The sequence below is a fragment of the Lissotriton helveticus genome, chromosome 5_1 (genome assembly GCF_964261635.1).
Source record: "Lissotriton helveticus chromosome 5_1, aLisHel1.1, whole genome shotgun sequence".
In the NCBI taxonomy this organism is placed as follows: Eukaryota; Metazoa; Chordata; class Amphibia; order Caudata; family Salamandridae; genus Lissotriton; species Lissotriton helveticus.
In genome coordinates, this window is record NC_136065.1 from 1,921,657,336 (window position 1) to 1,921,679,706 (window position 22,371).

At 40.3% G+C, this 22,371-nt stretch overlaps 5 non-coding genes across 5 annotated transcripts; all 5 read left to right on the top strand.

Moving 5' to 3' along the window:
* The first annotated feature begins 1,991 nt into the window (after window positions 1–1,991).
* TRNASTOP-UCA (transfer RNA opal suppressor (anticodon UCA)) lies at window positions 1,992–2,078 on the top strand. The gene has a single exon. It is a non-coding gene; the product is annotated as a tRNA-Sec (tRNA).
* A 3,545-nt stretch (window positions 2,079–5,623) lies between these two features.
* Window positions 5,624–5,710, top strand: TRNASTOP-UCA (transfer RNA opal suppressor (anticodon UCA)). Its single transcript has one exon. It is a non-coding gene; the product is annotated as a tRNA-Sec (tRNA).
* Window positions 5,711–9,254: 3,544 nt separating this feature from the next.
* On the top strand, window positions 9,255–9,341 carry TRNASTOP-UCA (transfer RNA opal suppressor (anticodon UCA)). Its single transcript has one exon. It is a non-coding gene; the product is annotated as a tRNA-Sec (tRNA).
* Window positions 9,342–16,051: 6,710 nt separating this feature from the next.
* On the top strand, window positions 16,052–16,138 carry TRNASTOP-UCA (transfer RNA opal suppressor (anticodon UCA)). The gene has a single exon. It is a non-coding gene; the product is annotated as a tRNA-Sec (tRNA).
* A 4,822-nt stretch (window positions 16,139–20,960) lies between these two features.
* On the top strand, window positions 20,961–21,047 carry TRNASTOP-UCA (transfer RNA opal suppressor (anticodon UCA)). Its single transcript has one exon. It is a non-coding gene; the product is annotated as a tRNA-Sec (tRNA).
* The last annotated feature ends 1,324 nt before the right edge of the window (window positions 21,048–22,371 follow it).

Consider the following 22,371-nt stretch of genomic DNA (forward strand, 5'->3'; position numbering starts at 1 on the left):
GCTCCCGTAGATGCCCCCGGTACTGAGGAAGAACCACTGAACCCCATCCTCGGTCCACGGAGTAGGCTTTTTGTGGGCACTTTACTTCTTTGTTGCAGACTTTGCTCACAGATCTTGTAGTCTCACAGTCTTTCTGTGCACCCAATATAAACAAATGAATAAATAAATACATGAATGCATATGTATAATGAAGCATGCAAAATGAGTTTGCCTCTAGGCTATCCATTTTTGGGGCCAGATAATGGACCCTGAGGCACAACGACATAAAGCGATATCCTCAGGGTTATACCATTCCATCACATTTGGAAACTAGGATTAAAAAGTCCTTTTGTACAACAAAAAATCTAACATCCTTACCTCGTCCTCTCATCTGGAGTGATCCTGCAGAGCAAAAAATATGTTGCAGCATAACATGATTAATAGAGTGTTTTAAATCTTTTGACCGCCTCTGCCCTCCTCCACTGCTGGGGTGCCACCCGTTTCCCCTTTCCACCGAGTTCAATCAGAGGTCACAGAGCCCGGCTGTCACTGCATAGAGGCGCTCTGCTCAGCATCCTCAACCTTGTTCCCACATCAGCACGTTGCCTGTTCCTAGTCCGTTGCACCTGCACCCCCCAGTTCACACCACTGCCAAGTGACTGACAGTTTTATCAGAGTAATCCAGATCACCAAGAATGCAATGTTTAAGTCCCACACTTTTCATTTACAAAGCACTAGTGTTCGCAGGTGTCTTACTACAATTGAAGTGACTCGGAACTACAATTCCCAGAATGTATTAGGTTATTCAAATAAAATACAGGACAAGAGTGTTGCATGTTTGATACCATGAAATCACCAGGTAACTCTTCCTTACATAGCTGACCATTTACATAAAGGTCAGCCTATGGTCTCTGCAAGTAATTCTGCCTAGGGCGAGAAGGCTTCGAGAGGCACAGCCAAGAGGAACGGTTACCAGGAGGAACTACTACAAATCCTCCAAGAAAAGGCAAATACAGCAAACCTAAAACTGATGACTGATGTAGAAACGGGTATGTCAAGAAACATTTAGATTTATTAATAAATACACCTACACCTCAGCTTCACTTGTCTTTACAATTAGCACATGTCGGGGTTGTGGTGTCTTGGACTTTCCTTTACACAAGTCATGTTGTGGTGTCTTGGGCTTTTCTTGCCACAAGTCGTTTTGAGGTGTCTTGGAATTTCCTTTCCATGAGTCATGTTGTGGTGTCTTGGACTTTCCTTTCCATGAGTCATGTTGTGGTGTCTTGGCTTTCCTTTACACAAGTCATGTTGTTGTGTCTTCTACTTTCCTTTACACAAGACATTTTGTGGTATCTTGGCTTTCCTTTACACGAGTCATGTTGTGGTGCCATGGCTTTCCTTTACACAAGTCATGTTGTGGTGCCTTGGTTTGCCTTTTCATGAGTCACGTTGTGGTGTCTTGGCTTTCCTTTACACTAGTCATGTTGTGGTGTCTTGACTTTCCTTCACACAAGTCATGTTGTGGTGTCTTGGCTTTCCTTTACTCAAGTCATGTTGTGGTGTTTTGGCTTTCGTTTACACAATCATGTTGTGGTGTCTTGTTCTTTCCGTTCAAGGAGTCAGAGAGAGTGAGAGAACAGAGTAAGGCTTTAAGAATGTCTGTTTATTCTGTGTTCTGTAAACTCAAATCAGCACGGCCTTTCCTCTTCTATTGTGGTTAACGCTGACATTACCAATGATTTATCTGAACTTTGTCCATATTATAAGAAAGTCTCGTTTACCCAGAAAGCCTGTCTCTGTTTTGCATACAATCAAAGGTTCATATTCTGAACTTTTGACTAAAACAGTGCATGAAAATAAAGACAAATCAAAAAAAGAGCTGAGCCCAGAACTTCAATAAATAGTGAACATTGATAGCTAAGCGGATTACACATTTTGGCTCACACCCTACCTGTAAAAGAGTATGTATTCTTGTGATATATATACCTGGTTTGCTACACTGTTTCTTTGCCCGGATGAACCTCAGTGGTCTGGGGTGCAGGCTTCAAACCTGTAGCTGTCTAGCGACAGAGTGGTTCAATTCCACCTTCTGGGCGAGGCAGCTTTTGTGATGGGCTGCCCATTGTCAGGGTAACTAATACATGTTTTTTTGTCAATTCTGTTCATGTTCACAACTTGTAGCAGACAATATTTGGTAACTATATTTTCAGCAGCCCTGCCGACACGTGTTTTCTTCTGTGTTTTCAAGGCAAGGTCACCATTTAAGATCAAAGAGTAACCGAGATAATTACTTGTTAAATAGTAGCCAGCGCTCTGAGGGGCTATTCATCTGGGCACCCCAGCAAGTCATGAAAGGAAGGGTATGCATTAAACACAGTGTAGATTGGAGAATCTGACATTAATAATCTGAGAGATTGGGAAGAGATAGTGTCCGATACTAATGAAATGAAGGCAGTGATGTTCATCAATGGAATTAGGGTATCACATTTGACAATATCAAAGTAAATGGTCATCTATCTGCTCCCGTAGATGCCCCCGGTACTGAGGAAGGACCACTAAACCCCATCCTCGGTCCACGGAGTAGGCTTTTCGTGGGTACTTTACTTCTTTGTTGCAGACTTTGCTCACAGATCTTGGAGTCTCACAGTCTTTCTGTGCACCCAATATAAACAAATGAATAAATAAATACATGAATGCGTATGTATAATGAAGCATGCAAAATGAGTTTGCCTCTAGGCTATCCATTTTTGGGGCCAGATAATGGACCCTGAGGCACAACGACATAAAGCGATATCCTCAGGGTTATACCATTCCATCACATTTGGAAACTAGGATTAAAAAGTCCTTTTGTACAACAAAAAATCTAACATCCTTACCTCGTCCTCTCATCTGGAGTGATCCAGCAGAGCAAAAAATATGTTGCAGCATAACCTGATTATTAGAGTGTTTTAAATCTTCTGACCGCCTCTGCCCTCCTCCGCTGCTGGGGTGCCACCCTTTTCCCCTTTCCCCCCCGAGTTCAATCAGAGGTCACAGAGCCCGGCTGTCACTGCATAGAGGTGCTCTGCTCAGCATCCTCAACCTTGTTCCCACATCAGCACGTGGCCTGTTCCTAGTCCGTTGCACCTGCACCACCAGTTCACACCACTGCCGAGTGACTGACAGTTTTATCAGAGTAATCCAAGTCACCAAGATTGCAATGTTTAAGTCCCACACTTTTCATTTACAAAGCACTAGTGTTCGCAGGTGTCTTACTACAATTGAAGTGACTCGGAACTACAATTCCCAGAATGTATTATGTTATTCAAATAAAATACAGGACAAGAGTGTTGCATGTTTGATACCATGAAATCACCAGGTAACTCTTCCTTACATAGCTGACCATTTACATAAAGGTCAGCCTATGGTCTTTGCAAGTAATTCTGCCTAGGGCGAGAAGGCTTCGAGAGGCACAGCCAAGAGGAACGGTTACCAGGAGGAACTACTACAAATCCTGCAAGAAAAGGCAAATACAGCAAACCTAAAACTGATGACTGATGTATAAACGGGTATGTCAAGAAACGTTTAGATTTATTAATGAATACACCTACACCTCAGCTTCACTTGTCTTTACAATTAGCACATGTCGAGGTTGTGGTGTCTTGGACTTTCCTTTACACAAGTCATGTTGTGGTGTCTTGCGCTTTTCTTTCCACAAGTCTTTTTGAGGTGTCTTGGAATTTCCTTTCCATGAGTCATGTTGTGGTGTTTTGGACTTTCCTTTCCATGAGTCATGTTGTGGTGTCTTGGCTTTCCTTTACACAAGTCATGTTGTGGTGTCTTCTACTTTCCTTTACACAAGACATTTTGTGGTTTCTTGGCTTTCCTTTACACGAGTCATGTTGTGGTGCCATGGCTTTCCTTTACACAAGTCATGTTGTGGTGCCTTGGCTTGCCTTTTCATGAGTCACGTTGTGGTGTCTTGGCTTTCCTTTACACTAGTCATGTTGTGGTGTCTTGACTTTCCTTTACACAAGTCATGTTGTGGTGTCTTGGCTTTCCTTTATACAAGTCATGTTGTTGTGTCTTGGGCTTTTCTTTCCACAAGTCGTTTTGAGGTGTCTTGAAATTTCCTTTCCATGAGTCATGTTGTGGTGTCTTGGACTTTCCTTTCCATGAGTCATGTTGTGGTGTCTTGGCTTTCCTTTACACAAGTCATGTTGTGGTGTCTTCTATTTTCCTTTACACAAGACATTTTGTGGTTTCTTGGCTTTCCTTTACACGAGTCATTTTGTGATGCCATGGCTTTCCTTTACAAAAGTCATGTTGTGGTGCCTTGGCTTGCCTTTCCATGAGTCACGTTGTGGTGTCTTGGCTTTCCTTTACACTAGTCATGTTGTGGTGTCTTGACTTTCCTTTACACAAGTCATGTTGTGGTGTCTTGGCTTTCCTTTACACAAGTCATGTTGTCTTGTCGTGAAATATCCTTTACACAAGTCATGTTATGGGGTCTTGATCTTTCCTTTACAGCATTCATGTTGTGTTGTCTTGGACTTTCCTTACCACAAGTCATGGTGTGGTGTCTTGGCCTTTCCTTTACACGAGTCATGTTTTGTTGTCTTGGACTTTTCATTTACACGAGCCATGTTGTGGTGTCTTCAGCTTTCCATGAGTTATGTTGTGGTATCTTGGACTTTCCATTTACACAATTTATGTTGTGGTGTCTTGGCTTTCCTTTACATGAGTCATGTTGTGTTTTCTTGATCTTCCTTTTACACAATTCATGTTGTGGTATCTTGGCTTTCGTTTACACAATTCATGTTGTGGTGTCTTGGCTTTCTTTTACACAATTCATGTTGTGGTGCCTTGGGCTTTCCTTTACACAAGTCATGTTGCGATGTCTTGGCTTTCCTTTACTCAAGTCATGTTGTGGTGTTTTGGCTTTCCTTTACACAAGTCATGTAGTGGTGTCTTGGCTTTCCTTTACTCAAGTCATATTGTAGTGTTTTGGCTTTCCTTTACACAAGTCATGTTGTGGTGTCTTGGCTTTCCTTTACTCAAGTCATGTTGTGGTGTTTTGGCTTTCCTTTACACAAGTCATGTTGCGATGTCTTGGCTTTCCTTTACTCAAGGCATGTTGTGGTGTTTTGGCTTTCCTTTACACAAGTCATGTTGTGGTGTCTTGGCTTTCCTTTACTCAAGTCATACTGTGGTGTTTTGGCTTTCCTTTACACAATCATGTTGTGGTGTCTTGCTCTTTCCGTTCAAGGAGTCAGAGAGAGTGAGAGAACATAGTAAGGCTTTAAGAATGTCTGTTTATTCTGTGTTCTGTAAACTCAAATCAGCACGGCCTTTCCTCTTCTATTGTGGTTAACGCTGACATTACCAATGATTTATCTGAACTTTGTCCATATTATAAGAAAGTCTCATTTACCCAGAAAGCCTGTCTCTGTTTTGCATACAATCAAAGGTTCATATTCTGAACTTTTGACTAAAACAGTGCATGAAAATAAAGACAAATCAAAAAAAGAGCTGAGCCCAGAACTTCAATAAATAGTGAACATTGATAGCTAAGCGGATTACAATTTTTGGCTCACACCCTACCTGTAAAAGAGTATGTATTCTTGTGATATATATACCTGTTTTGCTACACTGTTTCTTTGCCCGGATGAACCTCAGTGGTCTGGGGTGCAGGCTTCAAACCTGTAGCTGTCTAGCGACAGAGTGGTTCAATTCCACCTTCTGGGCGAGGCAGCTTTTGTTAAGGGCTGCCCATTGTCAGGGTAACTAATACATGTTTTTTTGTCAATTCTGTTCATGTTCACAACTTGTAGCAGACAATATTTGGTAACTACATTTTCAGCAGCCCTGCCGACACGTGTTTTCTTCTGTGTTTTCAAGGCCACGTCACCATTTAAGATCAAAGAGTAACCGAGAGAATTACTTGTTAAATAGTAGCCAGCGCTCTGAGGGGCGATTCATCTGGGCACCCCAGCAAGTCATGAAAGGAAGGGTATGCATTAAACACAGTGTAGATTGGAGAATCTGACATTAATATTCTGAGAGATTGGGAAGAGATAGTGTCCGATACTAATTAAATGAAGGCAGTGATGTTCATCAATGGAATGAGGGTATCACATTTGACAATATCAAAGTAAATGGTCATCTATCTGCTCCCGTAGATGCCCCCGGTACTGAGGAAGGACCACTGAACCCCATCCTCGGTCCACGGAGTAGGCTTTTTGTGGGCACTTTACTTCTTTGTTGCAGACTTTGCTCACAGATCTTGTAGTCTCACAGTCTTTCTGTGCACCCAATATAAACAAATGAATAAATAAATACATGAATGTATATGTATAATGAAGCATGCAAAATGAGTTTGCCTCTAGGCTATCCATTTTTGCGGCCAGATAATGGACCCTGAGGCACAACGACATAAAGCGATATCCTCAGGGTTATACCATTCCATCACATTTGGAAACTCGGATTAAAAAGTCCTTTTGTACAACAAAAAATCTAACATCCTTACCTCGTCCTCCCATCTGGAGTGATCCTGCAGAGCAAAAAATATGTTGCAGCATAACATGATTAATAGAGTGTTTTAAATCTTTTGACCGCCTCTGCCCTCCTCCACTGCTGGGGTGCCACCCGTTTCCCCTTTCCCCCGAGTTCAATCAGAGGTCACAGAGCCCGGCTGTCACTGCATAGAGGCGCTCTGCTCAGCATCCTCAACCTTGTTCCCACATCAGCACGTGGCCTGTTCCTAGTCCCTTGCACCTGCACCACCAGTTCACACCACTGCCGAGTGACTGACAGTTTTATCAGAGTAATCCAAGTCACCAAGATTGCAATGTTTAAGTCCCACACTTTTCATTTACAAAGCACTAGTGTTCGCAGGTGTCTTACTACAATTGAAGTGACTCGGAACTACAATTCCCAGAATGTATTATGTTATTCAAATAAAATACAGGACAAGAGTGTTGCATGTTTGATACCATGAAATCACCAGGTAACTCTTCCTTACGTAGCTGACCATTTACATAAAGGTCAGCCTATGGTCTCTGCAAGTAATTCTGCCTAGGGCGAGAAGGCTTCGAGAGGCACAGCCAAGAGGAACGGTTACCAGGAGGAACTACTACAAATCCTGCAAGAAAAGGCAAATACAGCAAACCTAAAACTGATGACTGATGTATAAACGGGTATGTCAAGAAACGTTTAGATTTATTAATAAATACACCTACACCTCAGCTTCACTTGTCTTTACAATTAGCACATGTCGAGGTTGTGGTGTCTTGGACTTTCCTTTACACAAGTCATGTTGTGGTGTCTTGCGCTTTTCTTTCCACAAGTCTTTTTGAGGTGTCTTGGAATTTCCTTTCCATGAGTCATGTTGTGGTGTTTTGGACTTTCCTTTCCATGAGTCATGTTGTGGTGTCTTGGCTTTTCTTTACACAAGTCATGTTGTGGTGTCTTCTACTTTCCTTTACACAAGACATTTTGTGGTTTCTTGGCTTTCCTTTACACGAGTCATGTTGTGGTGCCATGGCTTTCCTTTACACAAGTCATGTTGTGGTGCCTTGGCTTGCCTTTTCATGAGTCACGTTGTGGTGTCTTGGCTTTCCTTTACACTAGTCATGTTGTGGTGTCTTGACTTTCCTTTACACAAGTCATGTTGTGGTGTCTTGGCTTTCCTTTATACAAGTCATGTTGTTGTGTCTTTGGCTTTTCTTTCCACAAGTCGTTTTGAGGTGTCTTGAAATTTCCTTTCCATGAGTCATGTTGTGGTGTCTTGGACTTTCCTTTCCATGAGTCATGTTGTGGTGTCTTGGCTTTCCTTTACACAAGTCATGTTGTGGTGTCTTCTATTTTCCTTTACACAAGACATTTTGTGGTTTCTTGGCTTTCCTTTACACGAGTCATTTTGTGCTGCCATGGCTTTCCTTTACAAAAGTCATGTTGTGGTGCCTTGGCTTGCCTTTCCATGAGTCACGTTGTGGTGTCTTGGCTTTCCTTTACACTAGTCATGTTGTGGTGTCTTGACTTTCCTTTACACAAGTCATGTTGTGGTGTCTTGGCTTTCCTTTACACAAGTCATGTTGTCTTGTCGTGAAATATCCTTTACACAAGTCATGTTATGGGGTCTTGATCTTTCCTTTACAGCATTCATGTTGTGTTGTCTTGGACTTTCCTTACCACAAGTCATGGTGTGGTGTCTTGGCCTTTCCTTTACACGAGTCATGTTTTGTTGTCTTGGACTTTTCATTTACACGAGCCATGTTGTGGTGTCTTCAGCTTTCCATGAGTTATGTTGTGGTATCTTGGACTTTCCATTTACACAATTTATGTTGTGGTGTCTTGGCTTTCCTTTACATGAGTCATGTTGTGTTTTCTTGATCTTCCTTTTACACAATTCATGTTGTGGTGTCTTGGCTTTCGTTTACACAAATTCATGTTGTGGTGTCTTGGCTTTCTTTTACACAATTCATGTTGTGGTGCCTTGGGCTTTCCTTTACACAAGTCATGTTGCGATGTCTTGGCTTTCCTTTACTCAAGTCATGTTGTGGTGTTTTGGCTTTCCTTTACACAAGTCATGTAGTGGTGTCTTGGCTTTCCTTTACTCAAGTCATATTGTAGTGTTTTGGCTTTCCTTTACACAAGTCATGTTGTGGTGTCTTGGCTTTCCTTTACTCAAGTCATGTTGTGGTGTTTTGGCTTTCCTTTACACAAGTCATGTTGCGATCTCTTGGCTTTCCTTTACTCAAGGCATGTTGTGGTGTTTTGGCTTTCCTTTACACAAGTCATGTTGTGGTGTCTTGGCTTTCCTTTACTCAAGTCATACTGTGGTGTTTTGGCTTTCCTTTACACAATCATGTTGTGGTGTCTTGCTCTTTCCGTTCAAGGAGTCAGAGAGAGTGAGAGAACAGAGTAAGGCTTTAAGAATGTCTGTTTATTCTGTGTTCTGTAAACTCAAATCAGCACGGCCTTTCCTCTTCTATTGTGGTTAACGCTGACATTACCAATGATTTATCTGAACTATGTCCATATTATAAGAAAGTCTCGTTTACCCAGAAAGCCTGTCTCTGTTTTGCATACAATCAAAGGTTCATATTCTGAACTTTTGACTAAAACGGTGCATGAAAATAAAGACAAATCAAAAAAAGAGCTGAGCCCAGAACTTCAATAAATAGTGAACATTGATAGCTAAGCGGATTACAAATTTTGGCTCACACCCTACCTGTAAAAGAGTATGTATTCTTGTGTTATATATACCTGTTTTGCTACACTGTTTCTTTGCCAGGATGAACCTCAGTGGTCTGGGGTGCAGGCTTCAAACCTGTAGCTGTCTAGCGACAGAGTGGTTCAATTCCACCTTCTGGGCGAGGCAGCTTTTGTTAAGGGCTGCCCATTGTCAGGGTAACTAATACATGTTTTTTTGTCAATTCTGTTCATGTTCACAACTTGTAGCAGACAATATTTGGTAACTACATTTTCAGCAGCCCTGCCGACACGTGTTTTCTTCTGTGTTTTCAAGGCCACGTCACCATTTAAGATCAAAGAGTAACTGAGAGAACTACTTGTTAAATAGTAGCCAGCGCTCTGAGGGGCGATTCATCTGGGCACCCCAGCAAGTCATGAAAGGAAGGGTATGCATTAAACACAGTGTAGATTGGAGAATCTGACATTAATATTCTGAGAGATTGGGAAGAGATAGTGTCCGATTCATGTTGTGTTGTCTTGGACTTTCCTTACCACAAGTCATGGTGTGGTGTCTTGGCCTTTCCTTTACACAAGTCATGTTTTGTTGTCTTGGACTTTTCATTTACACGAGCCATAATGATTATGGAAACCAAGAAAAACTGAAAATATGGAAAAATAACACCACAAGAGAGAATGTGCCGTCAAAGGCAAATTTCATCCATAAGACAGACTTTGCGTCTCTATCAGATCCTACAAATGAAGCTCCTCTTGAAAACAACCCAATTGGAACAGAATGGAATAAAATGGGACCTATTCTATCAAACATCAACGCTAACCCTAGAGGCATTAAATTATCAATCGAACAAGATGGACATTCAGATTGATCTCCTCACAATGATGGCAACAGCAGTTGCAGGGATAGATAACAAACTTGCGCAGCTTAACAATCTGATAACCAGAGTCCAAAAGGATAAACAAAAAACAAACATGGAATGTATCTGCTCCCCCCTATTGGAGAAACTTGCAGCAATACCGGAGGTCTTGCATACTATAATAGAGGACACAAAAAATGCTCTAAAGAAAGAAACTGGACAGGAAGTGGGTACAAGGAAATATAAAGGTAGGGATATAGTCAATATGGAGGATGATGAAACCACCTCTAAAACGAACAAAGAAGAAAAAGTAATAGTGAGGTTATCAGAGGACAATGAAGAAACACAAGATGTAAGTGACCTTTTTTCTGAAATCAACCAAAGGAATGCAATGCACGAAGAAGATATAAATACAGTAGGAATAGGAGAAAATGATTGTAAGACACAAGATTCATACGGTTATACTATGTCAAAAAGGCAAAAGAAAAAACTACGCAAAGCAAGGAAAAATCAAAAGTCTAGCCAACAGAAAAACGAGGAAACAATAAAGTCTAGTCAGCAGGCACATGAGGAAACAATAAAATCTAATGGTATAACAAAAAATAAAGTATGGCAACAAGAAGAACCAAGTAAGGAAAGAAAAAGTTCTCCTCTGTCCATCAAGGAGCCTAAGAAAGTATTCTCAATTTTCACACAAAAACCATTGCAGGAACAACTGTTACATAATGTGGATAAAAATGGACAAAATGAAATAAAATTAAATGAGATGGCTAGAACGAACCCTCCAGTTAAAAAACAAAATAGAATGGAGAAAGTTGAAGCCCAGGTGAACGATTCTAAACAGGGTCATAGGAATGGAATGCCTCAGTCACTAAAAACAATGAGTAAATCCAGCGATCAACAAGACGGGCTTTTCAATGGAAACACAGAGCTATGTCTGAGGGAAATCAAGAACAACGTACCTAGATGGAACTCAGAAGCTATAGTAGAGCATAAAATTAAATCTCCGCATTGGGATCAATTAGTAATTGAGAAACGAGAAGGAGAAAAAACAATTAGATATAAAAAAATATCAAATAACGGAAAAACCATGTAAAGAAAATCAAGTAGTTGCTGAGAATATTCAACTGATATTCAACCCTGAATATGAATCCAGAGGCAGATACGATATATTGAATAGAGGGAACATCCTCAGATTATTCAAATCAATCCCAGCATTAATCAATATCAAGAACGATGACATCAATTCCATCGAATTTATTGCTGATAAAAACAGCTCCCAAGAAATGACACTGGTCACGGTTAATTCAATGCGAATAGTGGAGCAAATCTTAAAAGAAATTCCGACATTTAAGGCCTGGGGGATAGTTATTACAAAGCAGGCCCCGAAAGTGTACCCAATTCCATTCATTAAAGAGGCAAATCTGGTTCAAACAGAGCAAATTACCAAACAAAAAGGAACTGTACTTAGGAATGCTCGGGGGAGATCCATTAGTTCATCAGGAGTGGCACCGCCACCTTCCACAAATGAAATTACATCAGGAATAAACGAAAAATGGATTGTGCAGGCTCTGCATAACAATAATGAACAATGAAGGATTAAAAATCCCATCTCCGAACCAAAAGCAAATGAGTTCAGAATGTGTTCATGGAACATAAATGGAGTAGGGCCCAAACTATCCAACGCACATATAAGGTGTATACCCATACCATGTCAAATATTATTTCTACAAGAAACTTGGGAACCCCAACCGTTTGCACTGAATGGTTATGTAGGTTACTATGAAAATGCAAGCAAAAATCACAGATACGGTCGACCAAGAGGGGGGTTAGCAACTTTTGTCTCCTGCAGTCTGCAAGCAGAACATGAAAAAATTGCAACAAATAGTAAAAACATTCTCATAGTAAAATTGAAATACAAAAATACTGAGCAAAAGGATAGGACAATAATTCTGATCAATGTATACATCCAGCCAACAAAAGCAAGCAGAACTGATATATGTGCTTCCATTAATACTATACTGTTGGAACAAATGCTAAATAATCCTTTAGTAGACTACGTGATGACTGGGGATTTTAATCTGAACCTATTAATACCATTTATAAGGGATGATGTATCACAATCCCAGGACCAACAATGGTCAATACCGCAGCAAGAGCTTCAAGGAGTTACAAGCAACAAGGGGCGAAACCAAATAGGTACGACATTCATCAAGGATATGGAAGCGCTCGGTTTGCGAGTCCTTAATGGTCGATTTAAAGATGATAGACCGCCTGCATACACATATATAGCCCATAATGCAAGCTCCAGGATTGATTATACAATGGTCTGATTGAATATATTTCAAAACATAATCACTTATAGGTTGGTTAAAGTCGAAGACAGTGACCATTGTCAGCAGATAATAACCACCAATATTACAAACAATATTAATCAACAATATTATACTGTGCCAGGATACACTGGAACGATAAACTACAAAGAATTAATTTGGACTAATTTCAATAAGGACAGCATGAACGAAACGGTCAAAAATATTATAAGGAGCTGCTTCATTGAAAATAGGAAGGAGTCAGTAGTTGACCAGTGGGTGGAATTTACTAAAAAACTAGTGAAACCCCAATCCTCGAGTAACCCAAGCAATATGAGGTTGAAGCATGAAGCAGAGGAAAAAGACTCATATATGGTCTTCCATATACAATAACAAAGCTAAAAAGAGCAAGGAATAGGATAAGAAGACAACTAAATTCCACAACGACAAGTGAAGAGACCCTGACTAACTTAAAAACATTGAACCAGCACCTAAAAAAACTTATACGGAATGAGAAATATCAAGCAAAACAGGAATTATGGTCCAAACTATTGCATGCAAGTAAGCAGGCTAATGCGAGAGAATTCTGGAAAATTATAAACAAACTAGTACGGGAAAACAAATTGGTTGTTTCAACAACATTAACAGAACAAGAATGGGTAATGTTCCTAGAAAAACATCTAAACAACAACGGTGCAGCAAAAATCACTGTGAGCATGCAAAACAGTTGTACAGCTAGCGACGAAATGCAAGAACAATTTGTAATTTCTAAAGTGCACTTAATAAAATTAATTAAGAAGCAGAAAGATGGGGCGCCAGGCCCTAATGGGATACCATTTGCCCTATACAAAGAAAATCCTGACTTTTGGTCGATGTACTTGGTAAAAGTGTTCAAAGAAGTGATAGAGACGGGAAAAATCCCTGATTCCTTTCGAGGATCTCTAATCTCACCTATATATATATAAAAGGTAATTGGTCTCTTGCTGAGAACTATAGACTTATTACCTTACAAGACACAGATGCCAAACTGTTTGCTGGAGTACTCTTAAACAAACTAAATGAATGGGTAACAGAAAATAATATGTTGCCAATGAATCAAACTGGCTTCATTAAAGGGCTTGGAACAACGACAAACATCATGGCATTAGCACTAACGATTGAAAAATCACTGAGGATAAAACTGCCATTATATTTATGTTTTGTTGATTTTAAGTCTGCTTTTGACTATGTGCAAAGAAACTTATTGTGGAACAAACTTCTGGAAAAAAGCATCCCAGCTGTGCTATTAAATCTTATACAATTGCTCCACAACAAAACCTGGGTAAGAGTAAGGATGGGGGATGGTCAATCATTAACAAAGGAAATTCCTGCTCTTGAAGGGCTGAAACAGGGATGTGTACTGGCCTCCCTCCTTTTTAATCTATTTTTAGGAGACTTATCAGTCAACCTGGATGACCTCAATGCACATCCTCCTAAGCTGGGGGATAAGCTGATATCCAACTTGATGTATGCGGACGATGCGATCTTACTAAGTCACACTAAAATAGGTCTCCAGCGCTTAATCAACAGAACACTTTTGTATGCAAATGAAAATGGAATGGTTATTAATGAAACGAAAACAAAAATCATGGTGGTGTCCAGGAACAAAAATGTGAGACAAAAAAATAAATGGTTCATGGGAAACAATCAACTTGAACAAATAGAGGTGTACAAGTACCTGGGAGTACTGTTTGACCAGAAGGGAACTTATCTCCTTCAGAAACAGGACATCCAAAGGAAAGCCAACCAACTAACAGCAGCATTTAAGATAGCACAAAATTCCCTTGGGAATTTAACTAATGGGCCACTGTTGAAAATCATAGGAGCTAAATTGCTCCCAACTATTAAGGTACTTTCTAGAGTATATAGATCTCTCTTCCACCTCCCAAACAATGCTTCGCCAGCACAAACGAGACTGGAATTTGGTTTGAACAATCAAGAGTTAGCAAGAAAAGGTCAGTTTATTAAAATGTGGACAGGTTTTAGAATGACCATGACAATCAAATTTCATAAATACTCTGGCAAGAAGTAAAAAACAACAAAAAATCACTTGCTTGGAGATATCTTCACGAGGCATTAGAAGAGTTCTCGCTGATGCCTATATGGAACAATATGATAAACAATGGATCATTTAAAAAAAATAGTGAATCGAACAACCAACTACCTATCACTTTTACATGACAAAAACGTGCTGGCAAAAAGAAAACACTTGTGGACAGTAATAAATGGATATGAAAAAAAGAAAGTACAAGAATACCTGGAGATACCATGGACCGAAAGAAGTAAACAATGGTTTATGAACGCAAGATTTGGAATTCTGCCAGGCCTTAGTCATGCTCTGCCATGGAAAAAAACGAACTCCAGTCTATTGTGCAGACTTTGCAAAGGTGGAGAAGAAAATATTGTCCACCTCCTATGTATCTGTCCTGGACTACGTAGGGAAAGATGTGCATTACTCAAACCTCACCGCAATCTCCGGGGTATAAGAACATGCAGGCAGGCACTGAAAATTTGTCTTCATCCAAATGATATAGTCATGAACGTTGCCTTTGTAAAATTTTTAAAGATAATAACTACTGAACTAGAAAAATAGATGAGGAAATTTTTTTTTAAATAAAAAATAAATACATAAATAAACAAATAAATAATTTTTACATTTTAATAATGTTTTTAAGATCTAAGCATCTCTACTTTAAGGACAAAATTGTCTATTTTTTTGTTTGTTTTTTGTTTTTACTGTATTGTACTATATAAATTGAAAATGATTGTGTATTGGAAATATTGTAAGATTTTAAATAATCAAACAATAAAGAATTTACTTACAATTCATGTTGTGGTGTCTTGGCTTTCCTTTACATGAGTCATGTTGTGTTTTCTTGATCTTCCTTTTACACAATTCATGTTGCGATGTCTTGGCTTTCCTTTACTCAAGTCATGTGGTGTTTTGGCTTTCCTTTACACAAGTCATGTAGTGGTGTCTTGGCTTTCCTTTACTCAAGTCATATTGTAGTGTTTTGGCTTTCCTTTACACAAGTCATGTTGTGGTGTCTTGGCTTTCCTTTACTCAAGTCATGTTGTGGTGTTTTGGCTTTCCTTTACAGAAGTCATGTTGCGATGTCTTGGCTTTCCTTTACTCAAGTCATGTTGTGGTGTTTTGGCTTTCCTTTACACAAGTCATGTTGTGGTGTCTTGGCTTTCCTTTACTCAAGTCATATTGTGGTGTTTTGGCTTTCCTTTACACAATCATGTTGTGGTGTCTTGATCTTTCCGTTCAAGGAGTCAAAGAGAGTGAGAGAACAGAGTAAGGCTTTAAGAAAGTCTGTTTATTCTGTGTTCTGTAAACTCAAATCAGCACGGCCTTTCCTCTTCTATTGTACTTAACGCTGACATTACCAATGATTTATCTGAACTTTGTCCATATTATAAGAAAGTTACGTTTACCCAGAAAGCCTGTCTCTGTTTTGCATACAATCAAAGGTTCATATTCTGAACTTTTGACTAAAACCGTGCATGAAAATAAAGACAAATCAAAAATAGAGCTGAGCCCAGAACTTCAATAAATAGTGGACATTGATAGCTAAGCGGATTACACATTTTGGCTCACACCCTACCTGTAAAAGAGTATGTATTCTTGTGATATATATACCTGTTTTGCTACACTGTTTCTTTGCCCGGGTGAACCTCAGTGGTCTGGGGTGCAGGCTTCAAACCTGTAGCTGTCTAGCGACAGAGTGGTTAAATTCCACCTTCTGGGCGAGGCAGCTTTTGTGATGGGCTGCCCATTGTCAGGGTAACTAATACATGTTTTTTGTCAATTCTGTTCATGTTCACAACTTGTAGCAGACAATATTTGGTAACTACATTTTAAGCAGCCCTGCCGACACGTGTTTTCTTCTGTGTTTTCAAGGCCACGTCACCATTTAAGATCAAAGAGTAACAGACAGGATTACTTGTTAAATAGTAGCCAGTGCTCTGAGGGGCGAATCATCTGGGCACCCCAGCAAGTCATGAAAGGAAGGGTATGCATTAAACAGTGTAGAATGGAGAATCTGACATTAATAATCTAAGAGATTGAGAAGAGATAGTGTCCGATACTAATGAAATGAAGGCAGTGATGTTCATCAATGGAATGAGGGTATCACATTTGACAATATCAAAGTAAATGGTCATTTATCTGCTCCCGTAGATGCCCCCGGTACTGAGGAAGGAACACTGAACCCCATCCTCAGTCCACGGAGTAGGCTTTTTGTGGGCACTTTACTTCTTTGTTGCAGACTTTGCTCGCAGATCTTGGAGTCTCACAGTCTTTCTGTGCACCCAATATAAACAAATGAATAAATAAGTACATGAATGCATATGTATAATTAAGCATGCAAAATGAGTTTGCCTCTAGGCTATCCCATTTTTGGGGCCAGATAATGGACCCTGAGGCGGATGTATGACGTTACAACGCATACTTTTACAACGCCTACCTTTACAACGCGGTTTTAACCACGCATACCATTACAACGCATAGCGCTTTGGGGTGCTGGATAGTGAATAGTTTAATTTACTATTCCAACTCCAGTCCCCGTGGATAGTAGGGAAGGTTATTGGATAGTAAATTAACCTATTCCCTATCCTAGAGCGCTCCCCAGAGCAATGCGTTGTAATAGTTTGCTTTGTAAATGTTGCGTTGTGATGGTAGGTCGTTGTAAAAGTTTTGTTGTAAAGGTTGTATACCCCCTGAGGCACAACAACATAAAGCGATATCCTCAGGGTTATACCATTCCATCACATTTGGAAACTAGGATTAAAAAGTCATTTTGTACAACAAAAAATCTAACATCCTTACCTCGTCCTCTCATCTGGAGTGATCCAGCAGAGCAAAAAATATGTTGCAGCATAACCTGATTAATAGAGTGTTTTAAATCTTCTGATCGCCTCTGCCCTCCTCCACTGCTGGGGTGCCACCCTTTTCCCCTTTCCCCCCGAGTTCAATCAGAGGTCACAGAGCCCGGCTGTCACTGCATAGAGGCGCTCTGCTCAGCATCCTCAACCTTGTTCCCACATCAGCACGTGGCCTGTTCCTAGTCTGTTGCACCTGCACCCCCCAGTTCACACCACTGCCGAGTGACTGACAGTTTTATCAGAGTAATCCAGGTCACCAAGAATGCAATGTTTAAGTCCCACACTTTTCATTTACAAAGCACTAGTGTTCGCAGGTGTCTTACTACAATTGAAGTGACTCGGAACTACAATTCCCAGAATGTATTAGGTTATTCAAATAAAATACAGGACAAGAGTGTTGCATGTTTGATACCATGAAATCACCAGGTAACTCTTCCTTACATAGCTGACCATTTACATAAAGGTCAGCCTATGGTCTCTGCAAGTAATTCTGCCTAGGGCGAGAAGGCTTCGAGAGGCACAGCCAAGAGGAACGGTTACCAGGAGGAACTACTACAAATCCTCCAAGAAAAGGCAAATATAGCAAACCTAAAACTGATGACTGATGTAGAAACGGGTATGTCAAGAAACGTTTAGATTTATTAATAAATACACCTACACCTCAGCTTCACTTGTCTTTACAATTAGCACATGTCGGGGTTGTGGTGTCTTGGACTTTCCTTTACACAAGTCATGTTGTGGTGTCTTGGGGTTTTCTTTCCACAAGTCGTTTTGAAGTGTCTAGGAATTTCCTTTCCATGAGTCATGTTGTGGTGTCTTGGACTTTCCTTTCCATGAGTCATGTTGTGGTGTCTTGGCTTTCCTTTACACAAGTCATGTTGTGGTGTCTTCTACTTTCCTTTACACAAGACATTTTGTGGTTTCTTGGCTTTCCTTTACACGAGTCATGTTGTGGTGCCATGGCTTTCCTTTACACAAGTCATGTTGTGGTGCCTTGGCTTGCCTTTTCCTGAGTCACGTTGTGGTGTCTTTGCTTTCCTTTACACTAGTCATGTTGTGGTGTCTTGACTTTCCTTTACACAAGTCATGTTGTGGTGTCTTGGCTTTCCTTTATACAAGTCATGTTGTCTTGTCTTGAAATATCCTTTACACAAGTCATGTTATGGGGTCTTGATTTTTCCTTTACAGCATTCATGTTGTGTTGTCTTGGACTTTCCTTACCACAAGTCATGGTGTGGTGTCTTGGCCTTTCCTTTACACGAGTCATGTTTTTTTGTCTTGGACTTTTCATTTACACGAGCCATGTAGTGGTGTCTTCAGCTTTCCATGAGTTATGTTGTGGTATCTTTGACTTTCCATTTACACAACTCATGTTGTGGTGTCTTGGCTTTCCTTTACATGAGTCATGTTGTGTTTTCTTGATCTTCCTTTTACACAATTCATGTTGTGGTGTCTTGGCGTTTGTTTACACAATTCATGTTGTGGTGTCTTGGCTTTCTTTTACACAATTCATGTTGTGGTGCCTTGGGCTTTCCTTTACACAAGTCATGTTGCGATGTCTTGGCTTTCCTTTACTCAAGTCATGTTGTGGTGTTTTGGCTTTCCTTTACACAAGTCATGTAGTGGTGTCTTGGCTTTCCTTTACTCAAGTCATATTGTAGTGTTTTGGCTTTCCTTTACACAAGTCACATTGTGGTGTCTTGGCTTTCGTTTACACAAGTCATGTTGTCTTGTCTTGAAATATCCTTTACACAAGTCATGTTATGGGGTCTTGATCTTTCCTTTACAGAATTCATGTTGTGTTGTCTTGGACTTTCCTTACCACAAGTCATGGTGTGGTGTCTTGGCCTTCCCTTTACACGAGTCATGTTTGGTTGTCTTGGACTTTTCATTTACACGAGCCATGTTGTGGTGTCTTCAGTTTTCCATTAGTTATGTTGTGGTATCTTTGACTTTCCATTTACACAACTCATGTTGTGGTGTCTTGGCTTTCCTTTACATGAGTCATGTTGTGTTTTCTTGATCTTCCTTTTACACAATTCATGTTGTGGTGTCTTGGCGTTTGTTTACACAATTCATGTTGTGGTGTCTTGGCTTTCTTTTACACAATTCATGTTGTGGTGCCTTGGGCTTTCCTTTACACAAGTCATGTTGCGATGTCTTGGCTTTCCTTTACTCAAGTCATGTTGTGGTGTTTTGGCTTTCCTTTACACAAGTCATGTAGTGGTGTCTTGGCTTTCCTTTACTCAAGTCATATTGTAGTGTTTTGGCTTTCCTTTACACAAGTCACATTGTGGTGTCTTGGCTTTCGTTTACACAAGTCATGTTGTCTTGTCTTGAAATATCCTTTACACAAGTCATGTTATGGGGTCTTGATCTTTCCTTTACAGAATTCATGTTGTGTTGTCTTGGACTTTCCTTACCACAAGTCATGGTGTGGTGTCTTGGCCTTCCCTTTACACGAGTCATGTTTGGTTGTCTTGGACTTTTCATTTACACGAGCCATGTTGTGGTGTCTTCAGTTTTCCATTAGTTATGTTGTGGTATCTTGGACTTTCCTTTACACAATTCATGTTGTGGTGTCTTGGCTTTCCTTTACATGAGTCATGTTGTGCTTTCTTGATCTTCCTTTTACACAATTCATGTTGTGGTGTCTTGGCTTTCGTTTACACAATTCATGTTGTGGTGTCTTGGCTTTCCTTTACTCAAGTCATGTTGTGGTGTTTTGGATTTCCTTTACACAAGTCAAGTTGTGGTGTCTTGGCTTTCCTTTACTCAAGTCATGTTGTAGTGTTTTGGCTTTCCTTTACACAAGTCATGTTGTGGTGTCTTGGCTTTCCTTTACTCAAGTCATGTTGTGGTGTTTTGGCTTTCCTTTACACAAGTCATGTTGCGATGTCTTGGCTTTCCTTTACTCAAGTCATGTTGTGGTGTTTTGGCTTTCCTTTACACAACTCATGTTGTGGTGTCTTGGCTTTCCATTACTCAAGTCATATTGTGGTGTTCTGGCTTTCCTTTACACAATCATGTTGTTGTGTCTTGCTCTTTCCATTCAAGGAGTCAGAGAGAGTGAGAGAACAGAGTAAGGCTTTAAGAATGTCTGTTTATTCTGTGTTCTGTAAACTCAAATCAGCACGGCCTTTCCTCTTCTATTGTGGTTAACGCTGACATTACCAATGATTTATCTGAACTTTGTCCACATTATAAGAAAGTCTCGTTTACCCAGAAAGCCTGTCTCTGTTTTGCATACAATCAAAGGTTTATATTCTGAACTTTTGACTAAAACGGTGCATGAAAATAAAGACAAATCAAAAATAGAGCTGAGCCCAGAACTTCAATAAATACTGGACATTGATAGCTAGGCGGATTACACATTTTTGCTCACACTCTACCTGTAAAAGAGTATGTATTCTTGTGTTATATATACCTGCTTTGCCACACTGTTTCTTTGCCACGTTTACCAGAAAGCCTGTCTCTGTTTTGCATACAATCAAAGGTTCATAATCTGAACTTTTGACTAAAACAGTGCATGAAAATAAAGACAAATCAAAAATAGAGCTGAGCCCAGAACTTCAATAAAATAGTGGACATTGATAGCTAGGCGGATTACACATTTTGGCTCACACCCTACCTGTAAAAGAGTATGTATTCTTGTGATATATATACCTGTTTTCTACACTGTTTCTTTGCCCGGATGAACCTCAGTGGTCTGGGGTGCAGGCTTCAAACCTGTAGCTATCTAGCGACAGAGTGGTTCAATTCCACCTTCTGGGCGAGGCAGCTTTTGTGATGGGCTGCCCATTGTCAGGGTAACTAATACATGTTTTTTTGTCAATTCTGTTCATGTTCACAACTTGTAGCAGACAATATTTGGTAACTACATTTTAAGCAGCCCTGCCGACACGTGTTTTCTTCTGTGTTTTCAAGGCCACGTCACCATTTAAGATCAAAGAGTAACAGAGAGGATTACTTGTTAAATAGTAGCCAGTGCTCTGAGGGGCGAATCATCTGGGAACCCCAGCAAGTCATGAAAGGAAGGGTATGCATTAAACAGTGTAGCTTGGAGAATCTGACATTAATAATCTAAGAGATTGAGAAGAGATAGTGTCCGATACTAATGAAATGAAGGCAGTGATGTTCATCAATGGAATGAGGGTATCACATTTGACAATATCAAAGTAAATGGTCATCTATCTGCTCCCGTAGATGCCCCTGGTACTGAGGAAGGAACACTGAACCCCATCCTCAGTCCACGGAGTAGGCTTTTTGTGGGCACTTTACTTCTTTGTTGCAGACTTTGTTCGCAGATCTTGGAGTCTCACAGTCTTTCTGTGCACCCAATATAAACAAATGAATAAATAAGTACATGAATGCATATGTATAATGAAGCATGCAAAATGAGTTTGCCTCTAGGCTATCCCATTTTTGGGGCCAGATAATGGACCCTGAGGCGGATGTATGATGTTACAACGCATACTTTTACAACGCCTACCTTTACAACGCGGTTTTTACCACACATACCATTACAACGCATAGCGCTTTGGGGTGCTGGATAGTGAACAGTTTAATTTACTATTCCAACTCCAGTCCCCGTGGATAGTAGGGAAGGTTATTGGATAGTAAATTAACCTATTTCCTATCCTAGAGCACTCCCCAGAGCAATGCGTTGTAATAGTTTGCGTTGTAAATGTTGCGTTGTGATGGTAGGTCGTTGTAAAAGTTTTGTTGTAAAGGTTGTATACCCCCTGAGGCACAACAACATAAAGCGATATCCTCAGGGTTATACCATTCCATCACATTTGGAAACTAGGATTAAAAAGTCATTTTGTACAACAAAAAATCTAACATCCTTACCTCGTCCTCTCATCTGGAGTGATCCAGCGAAGCAAAAAATATGTTGCAGCATAACCTGATTAATAGAGTGTTTTAAATCTTCTGACCGCCTCTGCCCTCCTCCACTGCTGGGGTGCCACCCTTTTCCCCTTTCCCCCCGAGTTCAATCAGAGGTCACAGAGCCCGGCTGTCACTGCATAGAGGCGCTCTGCTCAGCATCCTCAACCTTGTTCCCACATCAGCACGTGGCCTGTTCGTAGTCCATT